The sequence below is a fragment of the Manis javanica genome, chromosome 17 (genome assembly GCF_040802235.1).
Source record: "Manis javanica isolate MJ-LG chromosome 17, MJ_LKY, whole genome shotgun sequence".
Taxonomy (NCBI): Eukaryota; Metazoa; Chordata; class Mammalia; order Pholidota; family Manidae; genus Manis; species Manis javanica.
The window spans coordinates 16,217,260-16,237,192 of record NC_133172.1 but is presented as its reverse complement, the minus strand read 5'-3'; the positions used below and the strand labels follow the sequence as shown (position 1 = coordinate 16,237,192).

Genomic DNA, 19,933 nt, shown 5'->3' with positions numbered 1-19,933 from the left:
AGTTGTGTCATTTTCAAGTTTTACATGGCATACATTTTAATGCATTGCCATTATAAACAATGTTTATCAGTAACTATTTGTCACATGTTATAATGCACTTAACTATTTTTTTGAGCGGGGAGGGACATTGTGCTCCTAGAAGTGGAACTGATACACAGGATGTATGTGCTTATTTACTAAGGTCAACCTAAATCTATCTAATTATTCTCCCTTAAGGTTCTAGTAAGCTATAGTATTGACATAGTATAAGATTCCCTATACTAATATGCCCTTGATAGCAATAGTTATCATTAATGATAATTTTGTTAACCTTATGGATCTAAAATATTTAATTTTCAGTTTGATTACGACTGAAGTCAAGCATTTAAAAAATCTTTTTGTCAATTATGTGTTTTCTGAAGTGTTTTTCTAAAGCAGTGTTCTATTCAAATTTAATTTTCAGATTCCTCAGGTATTAAAGATTCATTCATTCATCCACTCATCATTTATTGAATGCTGTCTATGTAACAGAACAATACTAGAGGCTTGGATTATAGCATTGAACAAAATATACTTTCTGCTATCATGGTGCTTATATTGTCGTGGATCAGTTAATTAGTGAGGTAAGTAAGTTAAATATACCCCACATGAAAGAGTGAAAAATACTAAGAGAAAAAGTAAAGTGGGAGAATATGTAGAATTTGGGATGGGAGTTAGAGTTTTAGTTGGGGTAGCCAGGGAAGGCATCTGGAAAGGTAATAATAAAGATATGAAGGAAGTCAAGGAGCTAGTTATGCATATAATAGAGGGAAGGTTATTCCAGGGAGAGAGAATAACAGTTATAAAGGCCCTGAGGTGGGAACATGCCTATGAAAATGAAGAGGCCAGTGTGGCTCAAACAGAGCAAATGAGAGGGAGAAGAGTGGGAGATGAGAGTAAAAAGGTAAGTGGAAGAAAGAAGGGCAGATCAGGGCGTTATGGGCCTTATTAATGATTTTGGCCTTTACTCTGAATGAGATGGGAAGTTATTAGAGGGTTTTGAGCATGTGGGTAGCTTTGACTGCTCTGGTTACAGGACTCCAGGTGGACCGACAGGGGAAAGCTGTGTGGGGTGGCAAGGGTAGAAGCAGACATCAATTACGAAATTACTGCAATAATCTAGGGAAAAGATGTTGGTGACCTAGATCAGAGCAGTCAAAATGGTGAGAAGTAGTCATGTACTGGTTGTAATTTAAAGATAGAGCTGACATAATTTGCCGACAGGACTGATGTGCACTGTAAACATGACAAGATGACATGATATATTTTTTAATTGATTAATTAATTATATTAAGGTATTATTGATATGCACTCTTATGAAGGTTTCACATGAATAAACAATGTGGATACTACATTCACCCCTGTTATCGTATCCCCCCCATACTCCATTGCAGTCACTGCCCATCAGTGTAGTAAGATGCCACAGAGTCACTATTTGCCTTCTCTGTGCTACACTGTCTTTCCCCTGATTCTGTGCCAATCATAATACCTCTGAATCCCCTTCTCCCTCCCTCCCCACCATCCCTCCCCCACCCCTGCCCTTTGGTAACAGCTTGTCCCTTCTTGGAGTCTGTGAGTCTGTTGCTGTTTTGTTCCTTCAGTTTTCCTTTGTTGTTACACTCCACAAATGAGGGAAATCATTTTGTACTTGTCTTTCTCTGCCTGATATTCTGAGCATATCCTCCAGCTCCATCCATATTGTTGCAAATTTCAGAATTTGTTTCTTCCTTTGACTAAGTACTATTCCATTGTGTATATGTACCACCTCTTCTTTATCCATTCATCTACAGATGGACAATTAGGTTGCTTCCATATCTTGACCTATTGTAAATAGTCCTGCAATAAACATAGGGGTGCATATGTCTTTTTGAATCTGAGAAATTATACTCTTTTGGTAAATTCCTAGGAGTGGAATTCCCAGGTCAAATGGTATTTCTATTTTTAGTTTTTTGAGGGACCTCCATATTGCTTTCCACAATGGTTGAATTGGCCTACATTCACACCAGCAGTGTAGGAGGGTTCCCCTTTCTCCACATCCTAACCAACATTTGTTGTTCTTAGTCTTTTCGATACTGGCCATCTTAACTGGTGTCAGGTGATATCTCTTGTGTTTTTTATTTGCATTTCCCTGATAATTAGTGATTTGGAGCATTTTTTCATGTGCCTGTCGGCCATCCGAATTTCTTCTTTGGAAAATTGTTCATATCCTCCACCCATTTTTTAATCGGGTTATTTGCTTTTTGGGTGTTGAGGTATGTGAGTTATTTATATATTTTGGATGTTAACCCCTTATCGGATATGTCATTAATGAATATATTCTCCCATACTGTAGGATGCCTGTTTGTTCGGCTGATGGTGTCCTTTGCTGTACAGAAGCTTTATAGCTTCATGTAGTTCCATGTGTTCATTTTTGCTTTTGTTTCCCTTGCTTGAGGTGATGCATTCAGAAAAAAAGTTGTTCATGTTTATATTCAGGAGATTTTTGCCTACGTTATCTTCTAAGAGTTTTATGGTTTCATGACTTAGATCCAAATGGTCTTTGATCCATTTCGAGTTTACATTTGTGTATGAGGATAAGCAATAATCCAGTTTCATTCTCTTGGATGTTGCTGTCCAGTTTTGCCAACACCAATTCCATTGTGTTGACAATGGAAAGTTGAAAACTTTAAGGAGGATGGGTATTAGATCTTCACTAAATGTTTGATAAAATTCAGCAGTGAAGCCATCTGGTACAGGAATTTTGTTCTTAGGTAGTTTTTTGATTACCAATTGTTGAAGAGGCTGTCATTTCCCCATTGTATGCCCATGGCTCCTTTATCATATATTAATTGAGCATATATACTTGGGTTTATATCTAGGCTCTCTAGTCTGTTCCATTGGTCTATGGGTCTGTTCTTGTACCAGTACCAAATTGTGTTGATTACTGTGGCTTTGTAGTAGAACTTGAAGTCAGGGAGCATAATTGCCCCAGTTTTATTCTTCCTTCTCAGGATTGCTTTGGCTATTTGGGGTCTTTTGTGGTTCCATATGAATTTTAGAACTATTTGCTCTATGTCGTTGAAGAATGCTGTTGGTATTTTGATAGGGATTGCATTGAATCTGTAGATTGCTTTAGGCAAGATGGCCATTTTGACAATATTAATTCTTCCTATCCATGAGCACGGAATGTGTTTCCATTTATTGGTATTTTCTTTAATTTCACTCATGAGTGTCTTGTAGTTTTCAGTGTATAGGTCTTTCACTTTCTTGGTTAGGTGTATTCCTAGGTATTTTATTCTTTTTGATGCAGTTGTGAATGGAATTGTTTTCCTGATTTCTCTTTCTGTTAGTTCATCATTAGTGTGTAAGACTGCAACACATTTCTGTGTAGTAATTTTGTATCCTACAACATTGCTGAATTCAGATATTAGATCTAGTAGTTTTGGAGTGGGTTCTTTAAGGTTTTTTATGTACAATATCATGTCATCTGCAAACAGTGATAGTTTAACTTCTTCTTTACCAATCTTTATGCCTTTTATTTCTTTGTGTTGTCTCATTGCTATGGCAAGAACATCCAGAAATACGTTGAATAAAAGTGGAAAGAGTGGGCATCCTTGTCTTGTTCCCGATCTTAAAGAAAAGGCTTTCAGTTTATCGCTGTTAAGTATCATGTTGGCTGTGGGTTTGTCATATATGGCCTTTATTCTGTTGAGGTACTTGCCCTCTATACCCATTTTGTTGAGAGTTTTTATCATGAATGGATGTTGAATTTTGTCAAATGCTTTTTTGGCATCTGTAGATATGATGTGGTGGATGATGTTGATGGATCTCCATCCTAAATTTGTTCCTGAGTTCTTGAACATTTTCATCTATAGCAGTCCCTCCAGAAGGCACTTGTTGGATTGACCCCTTTATCATTATGTAATGTCCTTCTTTATCTCTTGTGGCTTTCTTTGTTTCAAAGTCTGTACCATCCTTGCATCCCTGAGTTGAATTCCACTTGATCATGGTGTATGATCCTCTTGATGTATTTTTGAATTTGGTTTGCTAATATTGTGTTGACTGTTTTTGCATCTGTGTTCAGGGATATTGGTCTGTAATTTTCTTTTTTTGTGGTGTCTTTGCCTGGTTTTGGTATTAGGGTGATACTGGCCTCAGAATGAGTTTGAACGTATTCCTTCCTCTTCTACTTTTTGGAAAACTTTAAGGAGGATGGGTATTAGATCTTCACTAAATGTTTGATTAAATTCAGCAGTGAAGCCATCTGGTACAGGAATTTTGTTCTTAGGTAGTTTTTTGATTACCAATTCAATTTTGTTGCTAGAAATTCGTCTGTTCAGATTTTCTGTTTCTTTCTGGTCATCCTTGGAAGGTTGTATTTTTCTAGAAAGTTGTCCATTTCTTCTAGGTTATCCAGCTTGTTACCATATAGATTTTCATAGTATTCTCTCATAATTCTTTGTATTTCTGTGGTGTCTGTAGTGATTTTTCCTTTCTCATTTCTGATTCTGTTTATGAGTGTAGACTCTCTTTTTTTCTTGATAAGCCTGGCTAGGGGTTTATCTATTTTGTTTATTTTCTCAAAGAACCAGCTCCTGCTTTCATTGATAATTTCTATTGTTTTATTCTTCTTGGTTTTATTTATTTATGCTCTAGTCTTTATTATGTCCCTCTTCTACTGACTTTGGGCCTCATTTGTTCTTCTTTTTCTAGTTTCATTAATTATGAGTTTAGACTGTTCATATGGGATTGTTCTTCTTTCCTGAGGTGGGCTTGTATTGCAATATATTTCCCTCTTAGCACGGCCTTCACTGTGTTGCACAGATTTAGCATTGTTGAATTATTGTTGTCGTTTGTCTCCATATATTGCTTGATCTCTGTTTTTATTTGGTCATTGATCCATTGGTTATTTAGGAACATCTTGTTAAACCTCCATTTTTTTGCAGGCTTTTTCATTTTCTTTGCATAATTTATTTCTAGTTTCATACCCTTGTGGTCTGAGAAGCTGGTTGGTACAATTTCAATCTTTTTTAATTTACTGAGGCTCTTTTTGTGGCCTAGTATATGATCTATTTTTTTAAATGTTCCATGTGCACTTGTGAAGAATATGTATCCTGCTGCTTTTATGTGGAGAATTCTGTAGATATCTGTTAGGTCCATCTGTTCTAATATGTTGTTCAATGCCTCTAGAGTGTCCTTACTTATTTTCTGTCTGGTTGATCTGTCCTTTGGAGTGAGAGGAGTGTTGAAGTCTCCTAGAATGAATGCATTGCATTCTGTTTCCCCTTTTAATTCAGTTAGTATTTGTTTCACATATGTAGGTGCTCCTGTGTTGGGAGCATAGATATTTATAATGGTTATATCTTCTTGTTGGATTGACCCCTTTATCATTATGTAATGTCCTTCTTTGTCTCTTGTGGCTTTCTTTGTTTCAAAGTCTGTTTTGTCTGATACAAGTACTATAACACTTGTTTTTTCTCCCTATTAGTTGCATGAAATATCTTTTTCTATCCCTTCACTTTTAGTCTGTATATGTCTTTGGGTTTGAAGTGAGTCTCTTGTAGGTAGCATATAGTTGGGTCTTGTTTTTTTATCCATTCAGTAACTGTGTCTTTTGATTGGTACATTCAGACCATTTACATTAAGGGTGATTATCGACAGGTATGTACTTATTACTTATTTCCATTGCAGGCATTAGATTTGTAGTTACCAATGGTTCAGGGGTAACTTCCTTACTATCTAAGAGTCTAACTTAACTCAGTATGCTATTACAAACACAATCCACAGATTCTTTTTTTTTTCCCCTCCTTTTTTTCCTCCTCCATTCTTTATATATTAGGTATCATAGTCTGTACTTTTTGTCTATCCCTTTTTATTACCTCTGGTGACAGCTATTTAACCTTAGGAACATTTTCATCTATAGCAGTCCCTCCAGAAGGCACTGTAGAGATGGTTTGTGGGAGTAAATTCTCTCAGCTTTTGCTTATCCAGAAATTGTTTAATCCCTCCTTCAAATTTAAATGATAATCTTGTCAGATAAAGTATTCTTGGTTCCAGGCCCTTCCGCTTCATTGCATTGAATATATCATGCCACTCCCTTCTGGCCTGTAAGGTTTCTGCTGAGAAGTCTGGTAATATCCTGATGTGTTTTCCTTTGTATGTGATCTTATTTCTTCTCTGGCTGCTTTTAATAGTCTGTCCTTGTCCTTTATCTTTGCCATTTTAATTATTATATGTCTTGGTATTGTCTTCCTTGGTCCCTTGTGCTGGGAGATGTGTGCCCCTCCAAGGCCTGAGAGACTATCTTCTTCCCCAGATTGGGGAACTTTTCAGCAATTACTTCCTCAAAGATGCTTTCTATCCCTTTTTCTCTCTCCTTCTGTTACCCCTATAATACGAATATTGTTTCACTTGGATTGGTCACACAGTTCTCTCAGTATTCTTTCATTCCTAGAGATCCTTTTTTCTCTGTGTGCCTCAGCTTCTTTGTATTCCTCTTCTCTAGTTTCTATTTCATTTATCGTCCCCTCCACCATATCTAATCTGCTTTTAATACCCTCCATTGTGCTCTTTAACGATTGGATCTCTGTCCTAAATTTGTTCCTGAGTTCTTGAATATTTTTCTGTACCTCCATGAGCATGTTTATAATTTTTATTTTGAAATCTCTTTCAGTAAGATTTATTAACTCAGTCTCACTCAGTTCTTTCTCTGGTGTTGAGATTTTGCATTGAACCAGGTTTGTTTAACATTTCATACTTGTATATGGCACCCTCTAGTGCCCAGAAACTCTACTCTCAGCCCCTGGAGTGATGCCGGAGGTCACAGGGTTGGTGCTTGTGCCTGGGGGGAGGAAAGAGTTATTTCCTGCTTCCCAGCTGCAGTGCCTGTCTTCACTACCAGACCAGTGGGCCAAACACAGAGGTATAAGCCTCTCTCCTTTGTGTTTGTAGCTGCCATTTTCCACAACCAGCTAGAATCTCCATCTCTCCAGGTATTCACTTGTCTTAGCTTTCCAATCCCACTACTCACCAGAGCACCATGCAGTATAGGTTTGTGCTCCCACAGCAGATCTCCAGGGTTAGGTGTTCAGCAGTCCCAGGCCTCCTCTCCCTCCCTGCTCCATTTCTCTTCCCCCAACCAGTGAGCTGGGGTGGGGGAAGGGCTTGGGTCCCACTGGGTCACAGCTTTGATAGATTACCCTGTTCCGTGAGGTCTGCTTTTTTCTCCAGGTGTATGCAGTCTGGTGCAGCCTTCTTTCCTGTTGCTCTTCCAGGATTAGTTGTATTAATTATATTTATGTATTACATGTGGTTTTAGAAGGAGGTCTGTATCTTACCTCGCACAACATCTTTAATCAATTTTGTTTATTTGACATGCTATTTTTTGATCCCAGGAACTTGAAGAATGGAGTTATTATTAACTGAGAAGGGAAAGAAAGTAGGAAAAACTGATTTGGGGCATAGAGAGATAGATTTTAGTTTGGAATATGGCATAAAAAGTGTGAAATCCTCAGTGACTTCCATGGTGATATTAAGTTGGCAGTGTGACATACAAGTCTGAAGTTCAGAATAAAGATCTAAACTCTAGGCTGAAGGCATATATTTGGGAATTGTTAATATATAGATGATATTTAAAGTCAGCAGACTGAATGAGATCATTTAGAGGACAGGTTAAATAGAAAAAGGTAGAGGTAAAAGACTTATCTCTGGGTCACTCCAACATTACAACATCTGGGAAATGAGGAACTGTCGGCCTCCTCCCCATCTCTGACCAGTAGACAAAGGAGGTGACATGATTAGATATCAAAGACCTGAGTAGGCCAGCCAGGAGACTCAAGGCATACCAGCTCAAGAGTGGTGCTGGAAAGGCACCTCTCATATTTATTGATCAGGCATCACATTCTTGAGTGGGTTAACAAGTTTCTAGACACAATGATTAACATGCTTTACTACAGGAATGTAATTGCCTCCAGGTCACTGTGGCAAGTCATCCCTGGTGCCAGGCAATGAGGGGGTAGAGATAACAACAGATCTCGGTTTATATTTGTGAGCTGTGGCATGCACCACAGATAACAAGGAAGGCAAACAATTCCCATAGAAACAGAATGATCTCTGGGTGGCAACCCACATTTTCCTCATTTTTAAATCAAAAAGGAAGAGAAGTCCATTATTCCACCGCAGCTCGGTAAAGAAAAGGAGCGACAAGAAATGCCTCATCAGGGGGTGTGAGGTGCTAAGCCACGCCTCAGTTGACCCCCTCATCTCTCGACCTGTTGGCCCCTGCAACTGTGCCTGTCTTAGGTTGTTCCTCCCATGAGGAATCTTACCTTTCTCTGGCTAGCCAGCCATCTCTTGGGGCCATACAGGGAGTAAATGCAATAAGAGTAAAGAGGCATTCAAAAGATTTATGCAAACACTTTGTCATCTCCTTAATTGCTGCAGAATTTAAAATATACAGTGATCTGTCACATGGACTCAAGAATATAACATGCAATTATTAATTTTTTGCCATGACTTCTTAAAATATAGCATATGCATGAATCAACTTTATTAAGCCAGCAATCAGATAGTGCACCCATGTTACTAAAATGGGAAGGCAAATGCATAAAAGAAGTAGGCTTACAATTATTGGCCATAGCCAGTGAAACCAAAAGAACCAATCAAGTAATCCAGGTAATTGTGAAAACTTATCAATAATATGGTGAATATCATCCAACGGGTTTTGAATTGTCTGTGAAAAATCAGATATATTAAAACAACACATTCCAGGAAATTGTTCACAGCCCAAATGTTCTTTCAGCAACAAATAGTCTGTAGTAGCATGGTTCTGAAGCACAGCCACTCGAACTTCTCCAAGTTCCTGATTAAGTTCTGACAGTATGGAAGCAGTCAGATTTGTAGTCTTGCTGTAGGCACAGTCCAGCTTAGATATTTCCTTCTGCATTCCTACGAGTCCTGGTACAGGCAATACAAATGCAGCTGAGACTGCAACGGCAACAGGGTCCAACAATTTCAAGTTGTCACCACAATCTGGAGGAAGGGCTCGGGTCACTCTTCTGTGTTTAAATCCAGTATGATCTATAAGGGCTGGGAGAATACATCCTATACCACAAATGCCTTGATAATGTGAGGAAAAGGCTTGATAGGTTTTGTTATCACACAAAAACACCCAGCCATTTGGGAGTCTATATCCATATGGTCATTTTACATGAATAGTAGAATTACAGTAAGAAGGTATATTAGTACAATGGATACATATACAACTAGAAACTATAGTGGTGCTTACTGGTAAATTCAATTGAATTTCTTGAGTAAGAATCTTGGGAACTAAAGTAATATTTATTCCAGAAATATTAGTAAACACTGAGAAAGGGAGTCCTATGCCTATCAAATTCTTCCTTAAGATTCCACTAATAGAGGAATGACTTGCTACACAAAAAGATGTCTTGTTAAGCCCTTGATTAGCCAATTGCAACCACATATTGGGTGAAGAATATTCACTCTCTGGGGTTAGTGAAATGTCCAAATAAACATAACTACTTTTATGTATTTGATCAGGGCTTCTCTTCTAGAATTTTTCACAAGAATAATTGCCAATATCATTCTGGGTTAAAACTGTTTTATAAATATCATAGCGGGTATTGTCTCTTTTAGACTGATCAGTAGCATTATCCCAAACAAGTTTTCCTCTATCTTTCTGTCTATGTATTTCATTACCATCTTTTTTCCAAATCACTGGGCCTATAGGAGTTGAACAAGTGGAGATACAATGAAGTACTACTCCCCAGCCGAAGTACAGAGGACTGCTACTACTAGCAGTAATAGTACAGGCCTGGGTTATGTATATGTGTATAGAGATTAGAATCAAAAACTTCATTATCATGTAGGGATCATCACTCCAGTGATGGAACCAGTTGAGGGACATCGCCTGGGACAGCCGTCTCAGATGGCGATGTTGCTGGGAGTTCCTCTTTATAGCGTATCTTGATCTGCTTTCTAGGCGGCCAGATCAAGCGTTGGTCCTCTGTAATGACACAAACAAACCTTTTGCCCCACACCTTAATATGACCTTTATACCATTGTGAAGAACCTATTGGAGACCACCATACAGGAACTGCTGTTGTTTTAGAAAAAGAAATATTGTCAGAAAAATGCACTTCCATAGCTGATTGTCACCCTTTTAAAGACCAAAATTAGGGATATGTAAAGCATGTATTAATCGTTGATTTGCAGTTAATTTTATCATATTGGGCAGTAATCCTCCTTTTTGTTTTAATAAATAATGTTTAAGAGTAGGATGGCAATGTTCACTTAGAGCTTGGTCTGTAGAACTGTATGAAATACCTGTTTTATGAGTGATATTATATAGCTGAAAAAAATTTTTTTGGCATAGAGGAGAGGTAGACTGCAGCATTGTCAGTCACCTTAAGAGAAAAAGCTTAAAACATTTTGTCAGCAACATTTGAAACAAAAGCCACAAAATTGTCTTCTTTAGTTTACTTAATCCTATGTAACTAATACTTGTTTTGCTGAAATCTAGTTCTTTACTAGTTTAGGAGTAATAAAACAGTGACTTTAAATGACAAAAGACTTACAAATGACTATGGTTAAAGACTTGATGAGAGCTTACATAAGATAGTTGACATAAGAAATTTTGGATATTTTTGTACCACAAAACATTCAGTAACAAATACCTTTTGACAGTGCTTTCTAGGTAAATATATATCAGATAAATAAGCCAAATTAGCCAAATATTTTTCCTGATGAGAAAAAATTCTGATATGTTCCAGGGGCCCTCTGTAAAATATCAGAGTTAAGCAGAGGTAAAAGCACCTTTTTGAATTTGATTTGGAAAGTTGTCAAAAGAAAGTTTCTTTGGCATTTACTTAAATAAGATTATAGGTTGCCATGAAGCAATACTTATCTATTTAACTAGAATGACAACAAAATACTTCAAAGGCAGATATAGAAGTTTACACAGTTGTTAGCAAAGTTTAACATTTAGTCCTTTGATATTAGAATCTCATTTTCTTAAATACTCAGACAATTCATTGAGATTTTAAGCATGAGAAACTATTTTGATAAAACAATTAGAAAGCCTTTTGTAATCTTTCAACATTAAGAGCAGACTAACAGTTTAAGAAAACTTTGTCTTTTTTTAAAAAATTTATTTGAAGAGTAATGTTTAATTTTTTATTGAGGTACATACAATAAAATGCACAAATCTTTGTATACAGCTTGATAACTTTTGATATGCATATCACTCATGTAAAAATTTTTGTTATTTTAAAACTAATATTCTTTGATTATTTGAATTTTGTTACATTGAGTATGTATTCTTATTTATTTATTTTTTTGAGAGGGCATCTCTCATATTTATTGATCAAATGGTTGTTAACAACAATAAAATTCTGTATAGGGGACTCAATGCACAATCATTAATCAACCCCAAGCCTAATTCTCAACAGTCTACAATCTTCTGAAGCATAACGAACAAGTTCTTACATGGTGAACAAGTTCTTACATAGTGAATAAGTTCTTACATGGTGAACAGTGCAAGGGCAGTCATATCACAAACTTTCGGTTTGATCACACCTCATGAACTATGAGCAATCAAGTCAGATATGATTATTCATTTGATTTTTATACTTGATTTATATGTGAATCCCACATTTCTCCCTTATTATTATTATTATTATTTTGTAATAAAATGCTGAAGTGGTAGGTAGATGCAAGATAAAGGTAGAAAACATAATTTAGTGCTGTAAGAGGGCAAATGTAGATGATCAGGTCTGTGCCTATAGACTAAGTATTAATCCAAGCTAGACAAGGGCAACAAAATATCCACGGATGCAGAAGATTTCTCTCAAAACAGGGGGGGTGAGGTTCTAAGCCGCACCTCTGTTGATCCCCAATTTCTCACCTGATGGCCCCTTTGTGACTGTGCCTGTCTTAGGTTGTTCCTCCCTTGAGGAATCTTACCCGTCTCTGGCTAACCTGTCATCTTCCGGGGCCATACAGGGAAATGTAAAGTTGGTAAGTGAGAGAGAAGCAATATTGTTTGAAAAGGTTAGCTTTTTACTTCTTTGAAGATTTATGCCCTGTGGCTTCTATGCCCAGCATTGAAAACTTTGTCTTTTTAACTGAAAACAAAATTTTAATTTTGCTGTGTACTTGATATCAAGACTCACTTGCTTTAATTTCACATAGCATGACTATATCAATTTTTCCTCAAGCTTTCTACAACTTTCTCTTTACATTCAGTGTTCTCCCCCTTTAAATAAATAGCTGTATTTTAGAACAATTACCTTCTTTTACCCTCAACAAAATAAATTTCCATTCTTTATACTTTCTCTTATTAAAACACATATCTTTAGCACACTGAAATATTTTCCTTATTATGTTAAGTAGTTTTCATTAGAACTTAAAACCATTTGATACTTTAACTTTCAGTGAACACTGAAACATAGGCCACTGTAAACTGTTACACTAGCATTCTTCAGATTGATACATCTATGAATATATATTATCATTTTTGGAAATGTGCTTTATAGTACAATTTCTCATTAGGCACAAAATATGTCTATATAACTTAGCAAACTTTAAGAATTTTGGTTACCACAAAAATTCTCAGGCTGTTTGCATATATATATATATATATATATATATATATATATATATATACACTATTATACATTAATACAGTATTATTATTAAGATGTTTATTTGCTACACTTGTTTACTTATTTTTAGCAACCATGCGAGATTACTTACAAAATTTTTAACAAATATTAGACAAAGTCAAGCTTTTCTTCAAGCATCTTGAAATGTTTAATAGGTAACATCAACTTAAGTAACTAAGTAAACTTTGGCAGCTGATAACTATAAGGACATGTCTGTTTCAGTTAAACTTAAATTAGCATTAATGCTTAATATTTTTTATTAGATTTTCTGGAAGTTTTACAATGCCCAATTTTCAGAAGAAATATGAAGAGTTTAATTGAGAATCATAGCCAGGTATCATGGAGAAACTAGAATTCTGGATCGAGTTTACATCTCAATGACTAGTATTAGGATTTAGTATAGATAAGATTGCATTATTGAAACAATACTTTTCTCTAAAATCACCCTCATTTTTATTAGAAGTAACTAGGTTAAGAAAATAAGTAACACTTGGCTTGATCATTTGCATAAGTGCAGCAAGAAGAGCAATTGATTACATAGGCTCTTTTAAATATGCTTTGCTGGAACTTTTTGTAAGGAATTTCAGATTGAATTTTTAAGGGCTTCTTGAGGCCAGAAAGCCAAGGCAGACTTGCCATCAGGTTGTGCCTGCAGTACCTGTAGATTTGGGTAAATTCCTCTCTTCTTGAGGTTCCCAAGACATTCTTGAGGTTCCTGCCCCTGCCAGGAAGTGACCTTCCTTGCTCACCTAGTAAGGCTGCTGGGAACTCTGTAAGCAAGGTACCAGGCCAGTTCTTCTAAGGGGCTTTGTTGGCTTTATAAAGTCAATCTTAGTTCCTTAAAGCTGTCATATCTGAGTTTACACACGTGTCTCTCAGGTATGACGTTCCAGTCAAAGCCTTGGTAATATAACCAGTGTTTCTAATTGGTCTTTTTACAAGGAAAGCAGATTCTTATTGAACTTGTGCAAATAAACATACTGCCATGAAATATAAAAATAATCACTAAGAGTTTTTAATTCTGGAGGGATAAGGTAGAGAAAGAATGTCTCAATTCTGCTTATAAAGGCAGTCATTTACTAAACTGTTGTCAGCTTAAAAGAAAAAGCTTAAAACACTTTATCAGCAACATTTGAAACAAAAAGTCACAAAATCATCTTGTTTAGTTTACTTAATCTTATGTAACTAATACTTGTTCTGCTCAAATCTAGTTCTTTACTAGCTTAAGAGTAATAAAACAGTGACTATAAATAATAAGACTTACAAATGACAATGGTTAAAGATCTGATGAAAGCTTACTGTAAGACAGTTGACATAAGGAAATTCTGATATTTCTGTAACATAAAACATTCAGTAACAAAGTTTAGCCTTATTCTTTGTGACAGTGCTTTCAAGATAATTAAGCAGGTAATTATATATCCAATAAATAAGCTAAATTAGCCAAATACTTTCTCTAATGAGAAAAAGTTCCTCTGATATGTTCCAGGAGCCCTCTGGAACATATCAGAGTTAACTAGAGGTAAAAGTACCTTTTTGAATTTGATTTTGGGAAGCTGTTAAAAGTTTTAAGGCACTTGCTTAAATATGATTATAGGTTGCTATGAAGCAATACTTATCTATTTAACCAGAATGACAACAAAATACCTCAAAGGCAAATAAAGAAGGTTATACAGTTGTTAGCAAACTTTAGCTTTTAGTCCTTTTAATATTAAGATCTCATTTTCTTAAATACTTGAACAGCTTATTGAGACTTTAAGCATGAGAAACTGCTTTGATAAAACAGAGAACTTTTTGTAATTTTTCAGTATTAAGAACAGACTAACAGTTAAGAAAACTGTCTTTTTAACTGAAAACAAAAGTCTAATTTTACTGTGTAGTTGATACTGAGATTCATTTGCTTTAATTTTATATAGCATGACCATATTAAATTCTTCTACAAACTCTCTACAACTTTCTTTTTATATTTAGAGTTCTCTCTCTAAATAAACAGCTGTACTTTAGAACAATGTTACTTTCTTTTATCAAGACACATTCTTTAGTATGCAGAAATGTTTTCCTTATTACTTTAAGTAGTTTTAATTAGAACTTAAAACTATTAGGTACTTCAATTTTTAGTGAACACTGAGAGGCAGGCTATTGTAAACTGTTACACTAGCACTGTTTGGACTGAAATTTATGAACATTTTATAATTTCTGTTAACTATGAGCTTTACAACATAATCTCTCACTAAGCACAAAGTATATCTTTTTAACTTAGCAAAATTTTAAGGTTTTAGGTTACCACAAAGATTTTTAGGCTGTAGATAGGTATACACACTGTAACACAATTAAAAAGGTGTTCACTTGCCACACTTATTTAGTTCACTCATTAGTAACAACTATGCTAGATTACTTACAAGACCTTTACTGAATATTAGACAGAGCCAAGCCTTTAAGCATTTTATTCTTAAAAGTTTAGCAGATAATATCAACTTAAATGACCTTAGGTAAACTTAGGAAGCTGATAACCTCAAGGACATGCCCGCCTCAGCCAAACCCAAATTAGCATTAATGCTTAACATTTTTTATCAGATTTTCTGGAAGTTTTATAATGCCCAATTTTCACAAGTGCTTATTTTTAAATCAATTTTTATTAATACCATCTGGAGGTATGAAAATATTTTTCATTTACACACCTAGACATACAAACATACAAACTGAGACACGACTACAGTCAGCAACACCTCCCACACAAAAGCATATACACAGACAGACAAACTGATATAAAGACTTGAGTCACTGATATCCAATTGCTTTCCCTCTCCTCAGCTTCATGTCTGTGGCTTCTGGAACCAGAGGGCAGGGGAGCATGTTCCAGTGGGGGAAGAGGGTGGTGAAGGCAGAAGGAGAGGGGGAGGGGTTGGAGCAGCTACCGGAAGAGGAGAGCAGGACAACAGTATGGTTGAGAATGTAGGACTTTAAGATGGCAGTGACACGTGTGCAGACAGGACTTAAAGATGGTGGTGGAGAGAGGGGGAGGGGATTGCAAGCTGAGGGAGGCAGGCAACAGGTTTTCTGGCAGATCTGAAAAGGAAGAAGGACTGGGCAGACTAAGAGGCTGACAATCTTTAACTGGAGATCGGGCCAGGAGAACCTGAGTCATTGAACACAACATAAAGGACTGGGCGGAAGCACAAAGTCCAAAAAGCCTGCACATATGGGATTTCACTCTACTCTCCGCTCCAGTGGCAATAGTTAATCAAGTTGGTGAGGAAGCCAAAATTGAAAGTTTCCTCAGGGGGCCAGTGAGATTGATTGTCCATGGGATACTGAGGCCCGGCCTCAGAGCAAAGAAAGACTAGCTTCCGTTTGCAAACTTCCTGGGACAAATATAGAGCAGCCAAATTAGAAATGAGACACCGCAATGGAGTCAGCCTCTGCTTTCGAGGGCTGGTTCCCCATGTCTGTGTCACCCTCCCAACTAATCCCGCTGAGAGGAGTGCCCAGCATCCCAAGCACACCAAGTCAGGGGAGACGTCTTGGGAGCCTGGGTGAGGGATGTCTCCCACACTGCAGGGCCAGGGGCGGACCAGATGCCCGCAGACATCCTGGGGCCTGGGGTAGGGATGTCTCCCATACCACAGGGCCAGGGGTGGGCCGGATGCCCACAGAGGGTGGGCTGGATGCCCAAGGGGCCAGATGCCCTCACCTGGATGTACATATGATTTCTAATGGACCAGGTGAAATGGAGTTAGGGAGGGAAACAGACCAGGGGAAACTGAGGGACTCACTGGAAAATAGTCCATGCAGAGGAGAGCAGGCTGAGGTCCTGGGTTGGGGAAGGAGGGGGCGGGGCCACCGGTGGCCAGTTGGGGCCCCACGCTCATGCTCCTTCCCGGGTTTCGGCACCAAATGTAAGATAAATTTTAGCCAAAATAAGCAGGCGAAGAGAGGCAACAAAGGGCCAGGTAGTTTATTTGAGCGCAACTCCCGGGTGATGTTCCATGGTCTGGGTATTACAGGCCAGGGAAGTCACACCCGGTCAGGGAGGTTAGGGCTTATAAGGGGTTAGAAGGGGGAGGAGTGGGCAGGCTATCCTAGGGGGTGTGGAGAGGTATGATTGGCTAAAGGTGACATAATAGACAACTAGAAACTTTTTTCCTTCCAAGAGGGAGGAAGCTGACATCCGGGTCTTAGTTGGCACATCAGAAGGATGGAATTCAGGAAGAGCTGTCCTCTTTCCGTATAAGGCACAGACCTTGGGGTCTGGTCTGTTCTCCTTTTATGGTATCTCTCTGTTCTGTTTGCATGTCCTTATTTTTCCTTCCTCCAGCCTAACACAATTTTTATTAATACCATCCGGAGGTAGGAAAATATTTTTCATTTACACACTTAGACACACAAACATACAAATTGAGACATAATGACTACAGTTAGCAACACTTTTCATATAAAAACATATACACAGACAGACAAACTGATATAAAGATTTGAGTTACTAATATTTAATTGCTTTCTTTCTTTTTAGCTTACTTGATTAAAAGTACTTCAGTTTTCAAGAATACACTCTAAGGGCAAGCAGTTTACATAACTGGGTTAAGGTTTAGATGGCCCCAGACTAACAGGGCCGATGAAGGCTCTGAACTGATGATAGGGACTGTGTGTGTAAAGCCAGGCTGCATTGCAGAAGATAAATTTCTTCTATTTCAGGGAGTTTAGTTTAAGACTTCTCAATTTTCAAAGATAATGATGAACCCAATAAGTAAAATAGATGTTCATTAAGGGAATTTAGAAAACCAGCTCCATATTGTAGTAGTTCATGGGACTTTTGACTATTTTCTTCCCTTGTGACAAAATATATTTAGCTGCATGCATACTTCTTTCAGGGGCCAAGCCTTTCTAATCAGAGTTTGTACTGGGGACAGGTTTGTATGCAGAAGATAGGATACTTCTTTTTTAGAATTTAGGGATCGAATTGCTCCCAGTTAGTTTTCCTAGTTTTTCTGCCCGAGCTTCAGTCATTCCTCGAGAGGCCCTGCCTGTCTGATAAATGCAGGGACTGTGTGACTTTTTGCTACTAAAACCCTGATCTGAGTTACAAGCTTGTTTTGCTTCCCTGGGGCTGCAGACAAGGAAATGCTTAGCTCCAGGATGACTGCCTTTAAGGAAAGCAGTTAATAGAATAGAGCTATTTACATGTTGATCTGAGGGTTCAGCTTGATTACTTTACAGGCTCTATTTACATTCACAGGAGAAAGTAAAGCAGGCCTAAGAGGACTGCTTTGAATGGGGTGCAAGGTAAGAAAGCAATCTTTAAGGTCAATGATAGCCATATTTCAGTCTTTTGGAATCAAAGCTGGAAAAGGGAGGCCTTGTTGTAAAGGTCCCATAGGTTTAAGAACCGCATTAATTTGCCTTAAGTCATGTAAGAGTCTCTAATTTCCTGACTTCTTTTTTATAACAAATACAGGGGAATTCCACAGGCTTGTGGAAAATTCTAATCTGTCTAGCTGAAGCTGTTCTTCACCTTGTGTAATAATGCCACTTTTTCTTTATTAAGGGGCTATTGATCCACCCAAACAGGCACAGGGATAGTGTTTGCCTGTCTGTGAGCCTCTTTGAAATCTCTTAATGCATTACTCCCATCAGCTTGTCTGAGGGTTCCCTGTGGAGGCAACTGATAACAATACTTTTTAATATATTTATGAGGTTGAGCAAAGCTCTTTTTAGAAGTTTTCACTCCTGGTGTTTTCAGGAAGGCACGGAGTAATTTTAAGTAATCCTCTGGTTTATCTTCTTTGGTTTCATGTTGGCCCATTATAGTGTCCCTAACTTCTCAATCCTGTTCCCTATTTACGCTTTCCTGGGAATCTTACCTGATCGATGATCTTTGGAGCTTTTTGCCACCCTTGAATTGCAAGTGCCACCAGCGGAGGTTCTCTACCCTGAGTTTTGACCGTCTTTCAGGTCCCTATTCGGGCGCCACTTGTTGGCCTCCTCCCCGTCTCTGACCCGCAGACAAAGGAGGCGACGCGATGAGATATCTAAGACCTGAGTAGGCCAGCCAGGGGACTCAAGGCATACCAGCTCAAGAGTGGTGCTGGAAAGGCACCTCTCATATTTATTGATCAGGCATCACATTCTTGAGTGAGTTAACAAGTTTCTAGACACAATGATTAACATGCTTTACTACAGGAATGTAATTGCCTCCAGGTCTCTGGGGCAAGTCGTCCCTGGCGCCAGGCAGTGAGGGGGTAGAGATAACAAGAAACAGATCTCGGTTTAGATTTAGTGAGCTGTGGCATGCACCACAGATAACAAGGAAGGCAAACAATTCCCATAGAAACAGAATGATCTATGGGTGGCAACCCACAAGGAATCAGCAAAAGAGACTGAAAGGGATTAACTAGAATGGTTGCAGGAAAACTAGGTGAGCATGACATCCTGTACATCAAAGGGAGGAATGTGTCTTAATGAGAGCTGTGTCAGATGCTGCTGATAGGCCAACTAAAATGAAGACTGAAAAAGGAATGTTGAATTTAGCAACACAAAAGTCACTGGTGACCCTGAAGAACAGTTTCAATGGAGTCTGAGGTTAAAGAGAGAAACGAGGAAGAAAAACTAAAGATTCCAATTATAGACAACTCTGAAGTTTTTCTCTAAATGAAGGGAGTGAAATGGAGTGTAAGATGGATTCAAGAGGTAAATAATAACTCTTTTTAATGTACTGACCAAAATGATTCAATAGAGAAACTTGATGCAGGAGCAAAAGGGGAGAAATGCTATAGACATGTCCTTATTTAGAAAGAGCAAATGTTAGGGTTTTTAGGAGAGTGGAAAATAATAAAATAAACACTTAGGAGAGTGGGACAGAGAATAGAGTAGAAAAATATTGTATGATTTACAGGTAGCATTGAACATCCACTTGATGTTAGTATTTGTGCATTTGAAGTGAGCCTATTCTGTGTAGTTACTTAATTTATCTCCTACAATGTTTATCTGCATGGTTGTAGCCACAAGTAGGGGAGGGTAGTTGGATTTAACCAGAGTATTGATTTCATGAACTAAGGAATTATGTGAGAGAGAGGCAAGAGAGTCTAAGTTGGGAATAATTAATAACCTTCATTGACCATGGATTTTAGGCCAGGTAAGTAGAAAAGTGAGGATAGGAATGGAAGGAGGGACATTGAGAAATTGGTAGAATGAAGGAATGGAACTTCCTGGTGGGGCTGAAAGACTTGGATTGAAATACTAGAGGATGTGAGATGGAGAGG

The 19,933-nt window shown here is 37.7% G+C and overlaps 1 protein-coding gene across 1 annotated transcript in view; it reads left to right on the top strand.

Moving 5' to 3' along the window:
* Nucleotides 1-19,933, top strand: part of ZNF569 (zinc finger protein 569) — a 70,833-nt gene that overhangs the window by 1,482 nt on the left and 49,418 nt on the right. The window lies entirely within an intron of this gene.